Source organism: Podarcis vaucheri, assembly GCF_965113315.1.
Source record: "Podarcis vaucheri genome assembly, chromosome: 7".
Classification (NCBI taxonomy): Eukaryota; Metazoa; Chordata; class Lepidosauria; order Squamata; family Lacertidae; genus Podarcis; species Podarcis vaucheri.
In genome coordinates, this window is record NC_138765.1 from 32406553 (window position 1) to 32419941 (window position 13389).

General features: G+C 42.3%; 1 protein-coding gene across 1 annotated transcript in view; it reads right to left on the reverse strand.

Annotated features, from left to right (window-relative positions):
• COL8A2 (collagen type VIII alpha 2 chain) overlaps nt 1-4808 on the reverse strand; it is a 154820-nt gene extending 150012 nt beyond the window's left edge. Inside the window, exon 1 of the mRNA XM_082230771.1 lies at nt 4454-4808. The gene's annotated coding sequence lies outside the window, so the exon portion shown is untranslated. The remainder of the gene's footprint in view (nt 1-4453) is intronic.
• Nucleotides 4809-13389: the final 8581 nt, after the last annotated feature.

Sequence of the window (13389 nt, forward strand, 5' to 3'; positions counted from 1 at the left end):
ACAGAAGGCAGTTAATATTCCAGCCCACAAACTGACGGGAGTTTCTTGCAGTAACATTCCATGTGGCACTGTTCTCAACATGGTTTTGCTATTGATGCTTCAGGAGTGCCAAAAACAGGGGGCTATCTGCCATGTAATGTAGCAAAAGGTCGTAACAGAGAAATATTTACTAGATTCCAAACTTTCCTAGTGTTGAGATTGCAAGTCGCAAACTGGAAAGGCGAGGTAAATCCAACAATAAAAAAGAAAAGGCACAGAGTTATAATTCTGGAGAACATTCTTTGAGAGGTCAGTAAGTCTACACAAGGCCCCTTGAGAGATGAGGAGGAGCTGTTCCTCATTGGAAGAGAACGTATGTTGCATCCAAAAGGTTCCAGGTTCAATCTCTGGTATCTCCAGATAGGTCTGGAAAAAGACTCCTGTCTCAAAATGTGGAGAGCTGATGCCATTCAGGTATAGATAAGACTGAGCTACATAGGACAACATTCTGAATAGTATAAAGCAGCTTCTTATATTCCTCTGACACAGCTAGCAACCTGGGCAGGACAGCCATCATATTCCCTTCTAACCTCCTCAGCTTGTAGCCGGAATACATCTCTGTAACTCCTTTTTCCCAGTGTCTGGAAAAAGTCCAGCAATATGTCACAATAAGAAGCAGGACACCTCTGTGCACATACAGACATGTACAATACCCCTGCCATTAGAAGTCAAGCATGTCACTTAACTAAAAATGAAATAAAATTCATCACAAACTGACCACTTTCTTCTTCTTTTTACAAAAATCCAAAATGTAAATACTGGAATTGTTTTCTGGCATGCTGAAGTATTGATGACAAATGATAAGGCAATAAAATGAAATGTCACCTTACTAAATGCTTTAAAGTCTGACAGTTCTATAGGCACTTTCTTGTCAATAAGTTCCACTGAACCCAATGGATGATATTCAACTAAGTTTTACTCCAGGTTACACCCACTACGATTAATAAACATGACTGAGTTAGGTGCATTGACTTCAATGGGTCTACTCTGAATAAAACTTAGTTGAATACCACCCAATGTGACTTACTTCTGAGAAGACACGCATAGTGTTGCACTTTCAGGCCCATATTTCTAAAACTGCCTAACCAGTAATGTTCCTACCTGGGAATTCTGTAAAAACATAATAAATGGGTATTGCTTCAGGACAGTGATTTAGAATTCAGTAAATATTCCAGAATTAGAAGTGTTTTACATGCTTGCATTCTTTGCCAATGCTGCCAGATTTCGCAGGGAGGTGGCGTTCCATGGTTTCATGCTTTCAAAAGGCAAGAAAAAGGAGCCAGGTGTCAGGATCTGGTCTACACAATACAAGCACAGCCTCCCAAGCCTCTTGTAGCTCTCGTTACTCCCGGCCCCGCATTGTGATACATGAATCACCCCATGACAGGAGGACTGGATTTCTGACTATAGTTCATTTATTTATCTTACACACACACGCGCGCGCACACACACACACACACACACACACACACACACCCTATTTCTCCCTAAGTTCTGATAACTTCCTTTGGTAGAAAGCTCAGGAAATTACACTCCAGAACTGTATTTATAGCGTAAACCGAACAAAAAAAAATGCATTTATAAAAACACTCGGTGGGAATCTCTACTTCAGCCCAGTTCATCAGCCAGCAGTGACATACCTCTCAGCTTTTAAAAGCTGTCTTGCTGATGGAGCTAGTGCTTTTTCACAGAGCGCATAGTTTATCTGTGGAATTCAGTGCCACAAGATTTTGCCACTAACAAGGATAGCTTTAAAAGGGGATTAGACAAATTCAGCAGGTTAGCCACTGCGGGAAACAAGATGCTGTGCTAGACAGGGCTTTAGTCTGACCCAGAGAGGCTCTTCTTATGTCAATTAACTGTCTTTGACTTTCTTGAATTGCAGTGAGGTCATCCCCTCCGTTTGCGTTTCAAGCCACATTTGCATGGAGTTGTTCACATCAGAGAGGGGGCAGAGATGTCTTCACCCAACGCGCACAACCTTTTTAGTTTCCAAGCCCCTGTAACCCACCCCACACCAGAACTCCTTATTCTTTAACCTGTCATCTGCGTACATGTGCTCATCTGCCCCTGCACAAGGACTGTCATGGTACGTTCACGTTACTGCTTACTCCACATTCAGCTTCCTAATCAGATTGAAGCTTGTTTCAATAAAACACACACCAAAAAGCAGTATTTGTCAAGAAACTATGGGCTCAATATGGATCGTGGTGAATGTGCAGCTTCAACAGTTAGCAGTGGAAGCACCCTGGATGCAGAGTAAGCGCTAATGTGAAGATACCCAAAGACAGTTCAGCTCTGGCAAACTTCCCTGGAAGAAGCAGCCCACAATATGGAGAGGGAAGAGGAGAGTAGCCAATCCCACTGAAGTGCCTAAGAAGCTAACAACAGGAATCTGCATTTTGAGAAACGGGAAAGAATTCATCTCTCCTCAAATTGCACTATTTCACACTTTCCTTGTACAGAGAAATAGACAAAAAAGTATGTGATGTGAATTTGGGCAACAAAAGGCCTAGTAGCAAGATTGGCTCTGTCTGTGGATGATATTCCCCCATCTATGAATGAATTGCCAGCTTCCTGACTCTGCACATTTTGTTCTGCTGTAGATTGAAAGGGAACAATCCAAACCCCTTTCTTCAAACCAGGATTCTATTAAATACAGCTGAATTTGAATCAGTGCCAAGTCTCAAATACATGATGTATTTATAAAGGAAAATAATTTATGTGCAAAGAAAGAATTGAATTCTCTCATTAGGGAGTAACTACAAGCAACAATATTCAGGTTGACTTGATCCCCTGGCATTTAACTATTTTAGAAATTTAAGTAATGCTATGAAATTGCATCTATTCCAAGCAGCAAATCATATGCAAATGGAAAAGGTAAGATGTTAAATTCACCACCAAATCAAGATGAACCAAGTGTGCTACTGCAGACGACTCCTGAGCCTTTCAACATTCATTGTACAACACCACCATACAGGGCAGGAACCCAGATTGGCAAATTATGTCATATTTTTAAGGAACAATCCTTATTCCACAAAAACCACAGCTCCATAGCACACTGACATGTCCATAAATCTATAACCCATTTTCCATATACTCAACAAAAATACATTAATCTAACCTTCCCGGTTACATTAAAAGGAGCTTTCTCCTGTCCCATGTAAGTTTACTCTACCCAGCTCCTCACAGACTCACTAGATAAAAATCCAGAGTAGAAGAAGCCAAAAAGACCAAAGACCACCCCCTCTTGAATGCCTTTATAAAACCAATACCCCACATAGCTCTGAAGAGTTCACACACCCTTACTCCATATAGCCCCATATAATTGACACCATACAACCCGATCCAAACAAGTTACACTTGTCGTGTAGGAAGGCTGGCAGAAGAAGCTGGGATTCCAGCTTTGTTTGTTGTGTTAGCATCCAAATGCTAGAAACTTCAGCCAGCAATGCAGACTTCAGGGCATAATCCTTTAGCGGGAAGTTCTCCTGCATAAGCCCCAGGGAAATTTATTCATTTGCATACATAGTGCTTACAGGGGAGACTGTCTCACTGGATTGTGGCCCTTTTTGGTCAGAGCCACTTGTTGACAGATCCAGTGTTATGGGTTGTTGTTGTTTTTAAACAAGTACCAAAAAAAAAATAATCTCTGGAATTTGCTGGCCTTATGATTTATTAAACATTTGCTTACAGCAAAGCTGCTTGTCATGAACAAACTCCCTCTAATCTGCTTATTATTCATTATTAGCATTAAATTATCGACATTGCCTAGGACTGGAAGAGTTCAATTTAGCAAAGCACTTCCTGACTTGATTTGCCTATCAGACTATAAAAAGTGTAACCAGCTCCAATTTTCTCTCTTTAATTTTTAAATCAACAGCAAAACACAAGAACAAAAATTGTTGGGATGCAGGTAAAATTATCAACCGGCCAACTTCTCTCTATCAGAACTCAACATTCATGTTGAATTTTGAGACTCCCCTTGGACATTCAGCTTCTACACACAAACACACACACACACACCATAGGAACACCCCACACCCTTAGTTAAAATAGATAAATATGCCCCAGATATTTAAAGCTGGCTCAGTGGAATAGCAAAAAGAAAAAGAAAAAGAGAGAGAGGAAAAAGTCAGCAACAAACTCAACGCATTTTACTGGGGGAAAAGAAAGAAGGGAAAATGAGTGTGAGATAAAGAGTTTTAAAATACCTTCTGGATTTATTTATGTATTAAAATTGGACCATATTTTAGAGGGGGGAGAGGAGCGATGGAGAAAGTATAAAGTTGCCTGTGCATAAAGCAGAGTGAAGCTACCAGGCAAAATCACTGGTCCCTGAAGGAAATAAATATATACAGATAACTCACGCGAAATTCAACATGTGACAGAGAGAAAAGAGGAGGCACCTTACCTTGGGGTGGGGGGAGTGGAGAGAAGATGTGGGGGGAGGCTCTCTCAGGCTGGCAAGTGGGGGGCAGGAGAGGCCGGCAGGCACTTGCGAAGTCGCTCTCGAGGGCAGAGCCTGCTACTCCATGGGAACTGCAGCTGCTGCCCCGCTCCGGAGGGCTTCAAGAGGCACCTTAGAGCAAAGGGAGGGAGGAAGGAGGTGAAGAAGAATGAGCGAGGAGGACCGGGCACAGCCAGCCAGCCAGGGCTGCGAATGAGCGCGCGGAGGGAGCTAGCAGCTTTTCACAAGCTCCTTCTTTTTTTCTTTTTTTGGACGGGCGAATTCAGCTCAGGAGGGCTGGGTTGGCTGGTTGATTTTTTTTTTTTTTAAGTATCTCTCTCTCTCCCCCTCCTTTTCTCTTGAGTGGCTTCCAGCTTCTGAATTGTTTTTCCTTTACACAGACGCAGGAGGCGGGAGTGTGTTATTTAAGCCACAACAAAAAAAATAATAAAGTTATCGTCATAATAAGCTTCTCCCCCCCCTTTTTTTTTCTTTTTTAAAGCTGAGGAAATAAGCTCTCTTTTCTCCCCACGCTCCAAATACACACATGCACACACCTTCTCCTTCAAAGCTGTATGTTTATTCCAACACGGGCTGCTTCCTTTAGCTGACCAAATGACGTTCTTTAATTTTGTCACCCAAGTGACCAAGAAACCTAAAAATCATGCCCCCATCCCAAAAAGAAGGCAAACCTTGATGGAGAAAGGGGTTTTTTTTTGAAGTTGCCTGCCTGCCCTTCTGTAAAGTGTGACGAGCTCGACCAAACCTGTCCTTCTCTCCTCAGTGGCGCCTGGTTTTTCTAGGTTGGGGCAGGGAACCTGTGGCCCTTCAGATGTCTTTGATTCCTTACCCGGCATTTACCATAAGGTACCACAGCAGGTTAGAATAATATAATATAAAGCAAATGTATTTATTCCATTTATATCCAATATCATTCCTCCAAAGAGCTCAATATAACATGCATGGTTCTCCTCATTTTATCCTCACAACAACCCTGTGAAATAAGGTAGGTTGGCAGACTGTGACTGGCCCAAGATCACCCACTGAGTTTTGTGGTTGAGCAGGGATTTGAACCCTGGACCCCCAGGTCCCAGATCCAGAACTCTTAACCACTACATCACAATGGCTCAAATAAAACCATTACAGCTATTTTTTAAAACAAACAAACAAACAAACACACACACACACATTCCAAACGGAGCAAAACAATATAAATTATATCATATCAAATAAATACAGATGCCCAGAGTTCTTTGGGATAAGCCATGATAGCTTTTCAAAGAGTTTTTAAAACTGTACTTTGGCTGTAATAGCAGTAACTCAGATTCAAGTCACACCTCTGCGAATAACATTTCCTCAGTTCTTAAACAAATATGAACAACAAGAAATAAACCTTACAGGGTAGTGAGGCCAAACACTGGGAAGTACTTTTGAGTTTTCTAAATCACATGTATAATTGCCACTTTATAAATTCTCTCTGCTGTTGTGCCTTTAACAGCAACCCAGTATAAATTTAATAAAGCCCCCCCCCCAAAAAAAAACACCTTGATCTGCATACCAGGAAAAGCTTCACCTGACAAATTTCCATATCAAGCTGTTATTAAGGGCAGTTAAAATGTCCTTTGTCTCTCCTCTCCTCTTTTCGCTCCCCTGCTCTTTATGTTGCCACTGTTTTTAACTGGCCCTGTTCCTGTGCTTCTAAAACCAGCTTACATTCAGCAGATGAAGCTTCCCCCAATTAGCTCCGTGCTGCAATAAACTTAGCCTGATAAATTGATGTGTGGAGGATGCTGTTAAAGGTGTAGGAGCAACGCTCCTGGAAAAGGTGACAAATGACTATATTCCCAACCCACACAGTTTTTCTCCTCCTCTTTCAAACTGAAATTGTAAGTTCTTGGAGCAGGGGACTATCTTTTTTGCTTACGTAAAAAAAGACATGCTCCTGCCTCCTCAAGCTTACATTTGCTCAGCAGAGTGCCATGCACATTGATGGTTATAAAATACAACCATATAAAATATCACATATAGATCACATTTGGATAGCATTTATTTCCTGAAATTTTTCCAGTTGTGTACAGCTTTCAGAAGCGAGACTGCCTTTTTGGATGCAGAGTTAGAACAGAAGTGGAATGTTCCGGATATTCCCATCATCACCTTGATCCCTTTTCTGCCTCTAGTAGCCTCAGCTCATTTATCTTCAGCAAGAGGGGCCTGGCCCTCTGTTTTAGTTGGCCACTATATTAACGTATTATTTTTGTGTATGAATTAACCGAGATGTCTTGTTGACAGGTGTTCCCTGCAAGGCTCATCCATCCATCCTCCCCAGGCCCCTGTTACTTTTGGACAGATTGGGCCTCACTCCTCCTGCAGGATCAACAAAAAGAGCCATGACTGAGCTCCAGGAAACTATGAATGAATGAAGGTGCCAGGGATAGCATTCAAGGATCAGTTGTCAAAAAACAGTGTGCAGTGGGATCATCTAGCACTCCATACACCTCAATCTTGTCTCCCTTTCCACCTTCACAGACAGATGTTGATCCAACCCATCTGTTGCTCACATATGATTATTTAAAAGAAAGGGGAGAAAATGAAAGTACAGATTTACACAACACGCAAGTATTTTTTTAAAAACTACCCAAGTAAATATGAATGCAGATAACTCACAATTTATATACTTTTAACTTGTGTGATTTCAACTTTATGCGGCTGAAGGCTGGCTGGTTGAAATCACACAAATTAAATGCATGGAAGCAGGAGAGCTTAAAAGTTCTTTTATGCAGGGTCATCCCAGTGTGGAAAGAGCTTTAAAGCTCTCAGGCTTGCTTACTGGGCTCTGAGGGAGATCATGTGACAGTCTCCTGGAGCTCAGTAAGACCCATTAGGTGTGCTGGCTCCATAAGGGAAAATTGTTTGTGTGGGGGCAGTTCCAAAGGGGTGGCTACCTCCCCATGTAAATTTTAGTTTTATACAGTACACTAGTCACTAGTTTCTATACGCACTCACACACACCTGTCTGTCCTCCATCCTAATAGGCCAGAGGCATTATCAGAGTTTGAGAACATATTCTAGCCAGGATACACGTGGCCCCCAGGCAGTCTCTCATTCAGGCAAGTTTGGGGTTGGTCAGTGCCTTCAGTCCATACCCTGGAACATTCTCTTAGTTAACCTGGAATTTGGGGGAAGTGAGATGTAAAGGCAAGCTCTTACCATCAGAAAGTTCTCCTTCATGTTTACCTGGAATCTCCTTTATTGTTTTTTGAATCCATTGATTCAACTCCTACCCTCTAGGAGCAGCAGAAAAAAAGCTTGCTCCATCATCCATGTGACAGCTTTTCAAATATTTGAAGATGGCTATCATAATTCCTCTTAGTCTCCTCTTATCCAAGCTAAACACACCCAACTCCCTCAACAGTTCTTCATAAGGCTTGCTTTCCAAACCCTTGATCATCTTTGTTGCCCTCCTCTGCACACATTCCAGCTTGTCAATATCCTTAATAGACTGTGGTGCTCAGAACTGGACACAGGACTCCAGGTGCGGCCTGACCAAGGCAGAATAAAGTCCTACTCAGGGCCCATGAGGAAACTGCTGTCGCTGCTTTGCGCCACTTCAAGTGGTGAAATGGGATGTGCTGGCTCTGACATTACTATTACTTCCTTTGATCTGGACATTATACTTCTGTTGATACAACCTAGAGTTGTATTAGCTTCTTTTGCTGCTGTATCACAGTGTTGACTCCTGCTAAGCTACATTTAGGGTCCAAGCACTGCAAGTAAATAAACACAGTTAAGGAACATCAGCAAGACCCCCAGAGACTATGGTACCATCTTAGCCCAGAGGACCATGATGGCAAGCAGAGCCCCAGGAATAAGCCTCAAATTCAGCCAGAGTTTGTACTTTTCAGAGGCCCTGGACACAAACTGTGAAACTTTATTATGAGACAGTCCTCTAGTGTAGGAAACCGCAGAGTGGAGCAATACAAGCAGAGTTGCTTGGCAACAAAGGTACCCTTACTTTGTGAAAATGAAACCATAACACACACAAAAAGCACACAGACAATTGTTGGCATGTATGTAGGAGAAATGTAATAAGAGGAAAGTTAACAGCCTGGAGCAGCTAAACTGTACACACAAAGAAGTAACGGTATGGATCAGGTGTTAGAAGTGTCCCTGTGGCATACCTTGTAGGACAGTGATGGCGCCACCATCCATAGGTTGACACTGCTGCATCTTAGCACTGCAACTAGAAGCTAAAATGGACAAGCAGTAGCCAGCCAGGCCATAGCATGGATGTAAAGCATCTGCTTTCAATGCAGAATCATAAAATCACAGCATTGTAGGGTTGGAAGGGACACCAAGGGTCATAGAGTCCAACCCCTTGCAATACAGGAACGAAGGTCCCAGGTTCAGTTTCCAGCATCTCCATTTTTTGTTTGCTTCTAAGTCGCTTGGGTTACCTTGGGCAAGAAAAAGTGGCTAACAAATTTAATGAATAATAATAATGTAGAACTGGAGAACTGGAACAGCAGTGGCTGGTCCATTAAGGCAAATGTGCCACTGCCCCACCAACCGCAGGCTGCCACCAGTCAGCCCCTGCCTGCTTTCTTACTTGCAATTGATCCAGGGGGGTGTCACTGCCTGACTTCCTTCTCCATCTCAGTGTTGTCCCTTGTAGAACTAAGCAGGAAGAATGATGGGTGAAACAGTAAAATAAGTTAGCTCTGGCTATCATTAGCTCTGGTTCCACCTATCGCTGCCCTCCCTGCCTTCTGACCCTTGCTCTCAGTTCCCACTGGGCTGGGAGAGACTCGTCTGAAACCCTGGAGAGCAGCTGCCAGTCAACAAAGGCAAAAATGAGCTGAATTGACCAATGGTCTGACTCAGTATAAATCAACTTCCTATCTTGCTACGATGTAATATGTTGGACGGCTATACCATTTCATATCTTACACAGAGAGCAGGGAAGACTGGACGGATAAATTCTCATCACAAAACATGTTCCCTTCCGTGTGTCATGACAGTTGCATGTGTGCAGGAAAGGTGAATGGGTTATTGGATGGGGCAACATTCAAACATTTGATCCCTCCCCACCTGGCAGGCTGAACTTGTACGGCTCACTGACAGGTAAATCACACATAGCTTCTGTTCATTTGCTTGAGCTTCCAGTTAGTGACACAGAAGCTGAAATGTTAAATCACCTTCTTAATGATGCACATCTGTCAATTGCCCAAATATGAAAAACATTGCCTGAAATTAACGCCTCATTGTGATGGAGTAATCTATGGAAAATTACATTACATGAAAAGCTTAGCACGTGACACCTTTTTTTTTTTTTTGAAAGGAAAAACAAAGGTAACTTCTTTTGTCTCAATTTGGTGAGATTTTATTAAATACATAAAAAAAGAAAAATTACATTTGTCTCTTCCACAAGTCTCTCGAGAAAGTTGGGATAAGTAACACCTAATTGGTTGGAAAGAATTTCTTGATGTAATACTCCTTGTGCCTCTGAAGGTTTCAGTTATAGGTTTATGTTTCTGTATCTCTTGCAAGTCATGCGCACCAAACTTCTTGTTCTCTTATTTCTTATGACAGTACTCTCCAGTTACTTGTCTGTAGCTTATCGCAAATATCCGAATAATCAGCTTTGTCATTTCTTCCTGCGAATGTAATATCCAATGCCAGCCTAGGTTTAGTTTGGATAGGTTTTTATGTGTTTGTCTCATGAATTTCTACTTTGGTAATTGGGTTATGTGGATAAAATCCAATAAAAATACTTCTTTTTTTAAAAAAGCTGATTAATAAGATGAAGCAGAGTGGAGTAGCAGACTTGGCTGTTGTGTGCTTCCACATCACTCGAAAGGACTTTCAGCCACCCTGCATCAGTGTAGCACAGTTGCCCTCTGCAGGCGTTCAAAGACAGCATGTGCAAGTCCCACTATCAACATCTCCATCCCAAAAGGAGATCTTTTTGTATGAAGGGATCTTATAGCTGCACTCTGCTCAAAGCAGGGGAAGCTTTTGTACAATCAGAAACTATTAGGGTTCACGATTGTGCAGGGGCTTAATCCAAATGCATTTGGAAGCTTCAGTCCCACTCAATGCAGGAAGATCTGGGTGGTATGTTTTATTAATCCATTTATTTTTGAACTTACATCTTGCCCTTCCTCCCAAAGGAGCCCCGGGGCAGCAAACAGTGATAGAACAATCAAAGCATCTAAAAACATTACAGATGTAGACTGGGAAAGATCACTGCTTAAAAGGCTAGTTCAGAAGAAAGGCCTTCAATGGGTGCTGAAAGGACAACAGTCTAATATTTAATGCAAGGGAATTCCAAAGATGGTGCCACCACACCAAAGGCCCAATTCCTACACTGCAGAAAGGAGCTCTTGATAAGATGGTATCTGCAGGAGGCCCTCATCTGCTGAGCAGAGTGATTGACTGGGTATAGAAGAGGTGAGATGATATTTTAGATACATATGGGGTAGGGAAGTTGGTGATGGGGCTGGTGAACACAACCACTGCACCCTCTACCTACCTCCCACCCACCCACATTGCTTGAGTAGGGATGCTGTTGGAATGCATCTCCAAAACCGCTGGTCTTACAAGCAGGTGACAGAGCATTTAGGGAGTGAAACTTGCCACTTACCCACAGGTCTAGCTGTGTCACATCCACTAGTGTGGATGAAATATAGCCGGATGTACCTATGCAAACGGTTGTATACCTGCACAAGTTGCAATTCCACATGAACGTTGCAGCAGAACAGCAAATGATTGCCTAGAACTAAAAGACACCATTCATGAAGAACCTAAGCTCTTTTCGAAGCCATCGAAGCAAGCAGCATTTATCACATCTTGTGGCAGTGAGTTCCATAAGTTAAAAATGTGTTTGAATAAATACTTCCTTTTTCCTCTTGTGGTCCTGCTCCTAATCTACCTCACTCTGTAGCACAGAGTTCTAATACTATGAGAAAGACAAATTTTACATTTTACAACTTTACACACAGCTTATAGTTTTATAACTCCCTACCATCTCGCCTTTCTCATTCCCCTAAATGTCAAAGCTACAGAAGTTTTAGATCAGAGATGGGGAACTTGTGGCCCTTCAAATGTTGTTGGACTTCAGCTCCCATCAGCCCCCAACAAACATTGCCAGGGGTCAGGAATGGTGGGAGTTGTAGTCTACTAATGTCTGGAGGGGATCAAACCAGCAACCTTGGTGTTATCTGCACCATGCTCTAACCAACTGAGCTATGCAGCTGACTTGCAGCCCAGCAATATCTGGGAGGTGACAGGTTCTCTATTCGAGAATGTTATCATTTATATGTCTGGGGAATATTTGTGAACGTTGCAATATGTTCTGAGTAAAACAAGCGCTGGTTTATATTTTTGTAATTGTGTTGTACTTCAACATATAGTGTAAAACAAGCGAGCTGCACAATGTGCAATTAACTTCAGTTTACTGAAATGATGAGAAACAAAACATTTTTATACAAGGGAATCATTTTAGCTCTAGAGGGACACTTTGTAAGGAAAGGCATTTGGTTGTACTCAACAGCACAGCCTTTGCCAGCCTTTTGCCCTCCAGATGTTTTGGACTTCAGCTCCCATGAACAAAGGCTGACTGGCACTGATGGAAGTTGTCGTCCAAAACATCTGGAGGGAAACAGGTTGGCAATGGTGCCTGCTAAAGCTCTTTTTGTTTACAGAAGCCTCCCCAGACATAGGCCTGTAGTCATCTAAATTCTACTCAAAGTAGACCCACTGAAGTTACTCAGTGTAAGTTAGTCACATCCATTGCTTTCAATGGGTCTATGTGGAGCAGGACTAGCCTTGGATACAATCCACATATTTTTATTATGCACATTTGTTTTTAAAATCTGTTTATTTTTATGTCTGTTTTTAAAGTCTGTTTTTATGGTTATTCTTAATGAATATTTTATGCAATTTTATGTAAACCCGTTAGATATTTTCTCTTGATTAAGCACTACATAAATCTTGCTAAATAAACAGAGAATAAAATGCTTCCACTCATGCTAGCCAGAGCACCCAAATTTCATGAATCCCTCCTCCCCATCTATTACAGCCCTTCACATTATGTGACACACACACACACACACACAGAGAGAGAGAGAGAGAGAGAGAGAGAGAGAGAGAGAGAGAGAGAGTATTCTCTGGAAAGTCCATAGCTGTTGCATTTACTCAGGTTTGGTTTACTATAGGAAATGAGGTCACTGGAAGTTTAGTGCCATTTCGTAATATGTGTTGGACGTATACATTTTAAAAACTGTGATTGACAACCAAATCTACTGCCCCACATCAGAACTTCAGACAGAGGCAGCTGCCCTCCCCAGATGCTTACAGAGCCTCATACTCAGCTCTCCTCCCTCTCTCTTTCTCAATCTTTATGAGAAACTGCCATTTCCCTTATTTTTCACACATAGACCTAGGGAGCGATCCTATGAGTAAGAAGCTGGTGTAAAGCAAGCTGGTGTAAGTTAAGCAGATGTAAAATTGCACAAGATCAAAACCCCATTCAGCAGCAGAAATCAAAATCCCATTCTGCCTAAGTCAGGGAGGGGCTGGGGAAACAAACGTTTAAAATAGGGTTGTAAGACAGGTTAATGAGTCATGTGACCAAGCCTAGCATGCCACTTCCAGACACTACCATGTCTTACACCAGCCTTGGCTGATCTCCAACTGAGCTAGTGTGAATAAGTTAAGGGTGGGGGGAATTGTAGCTCTCGTATCCTCCAACACATTGAAGCCAATATATGGGACACCATCTTCCCATTTTTTATCATGAGAGCATGGCACCCGTTTTGGTTGCTGTGATCTCACGATTTTGCACCATGGTTCCCCCCCCCAAAAAAAAGCAGTTTGGGGGGCAAAGCCCAAAACACACA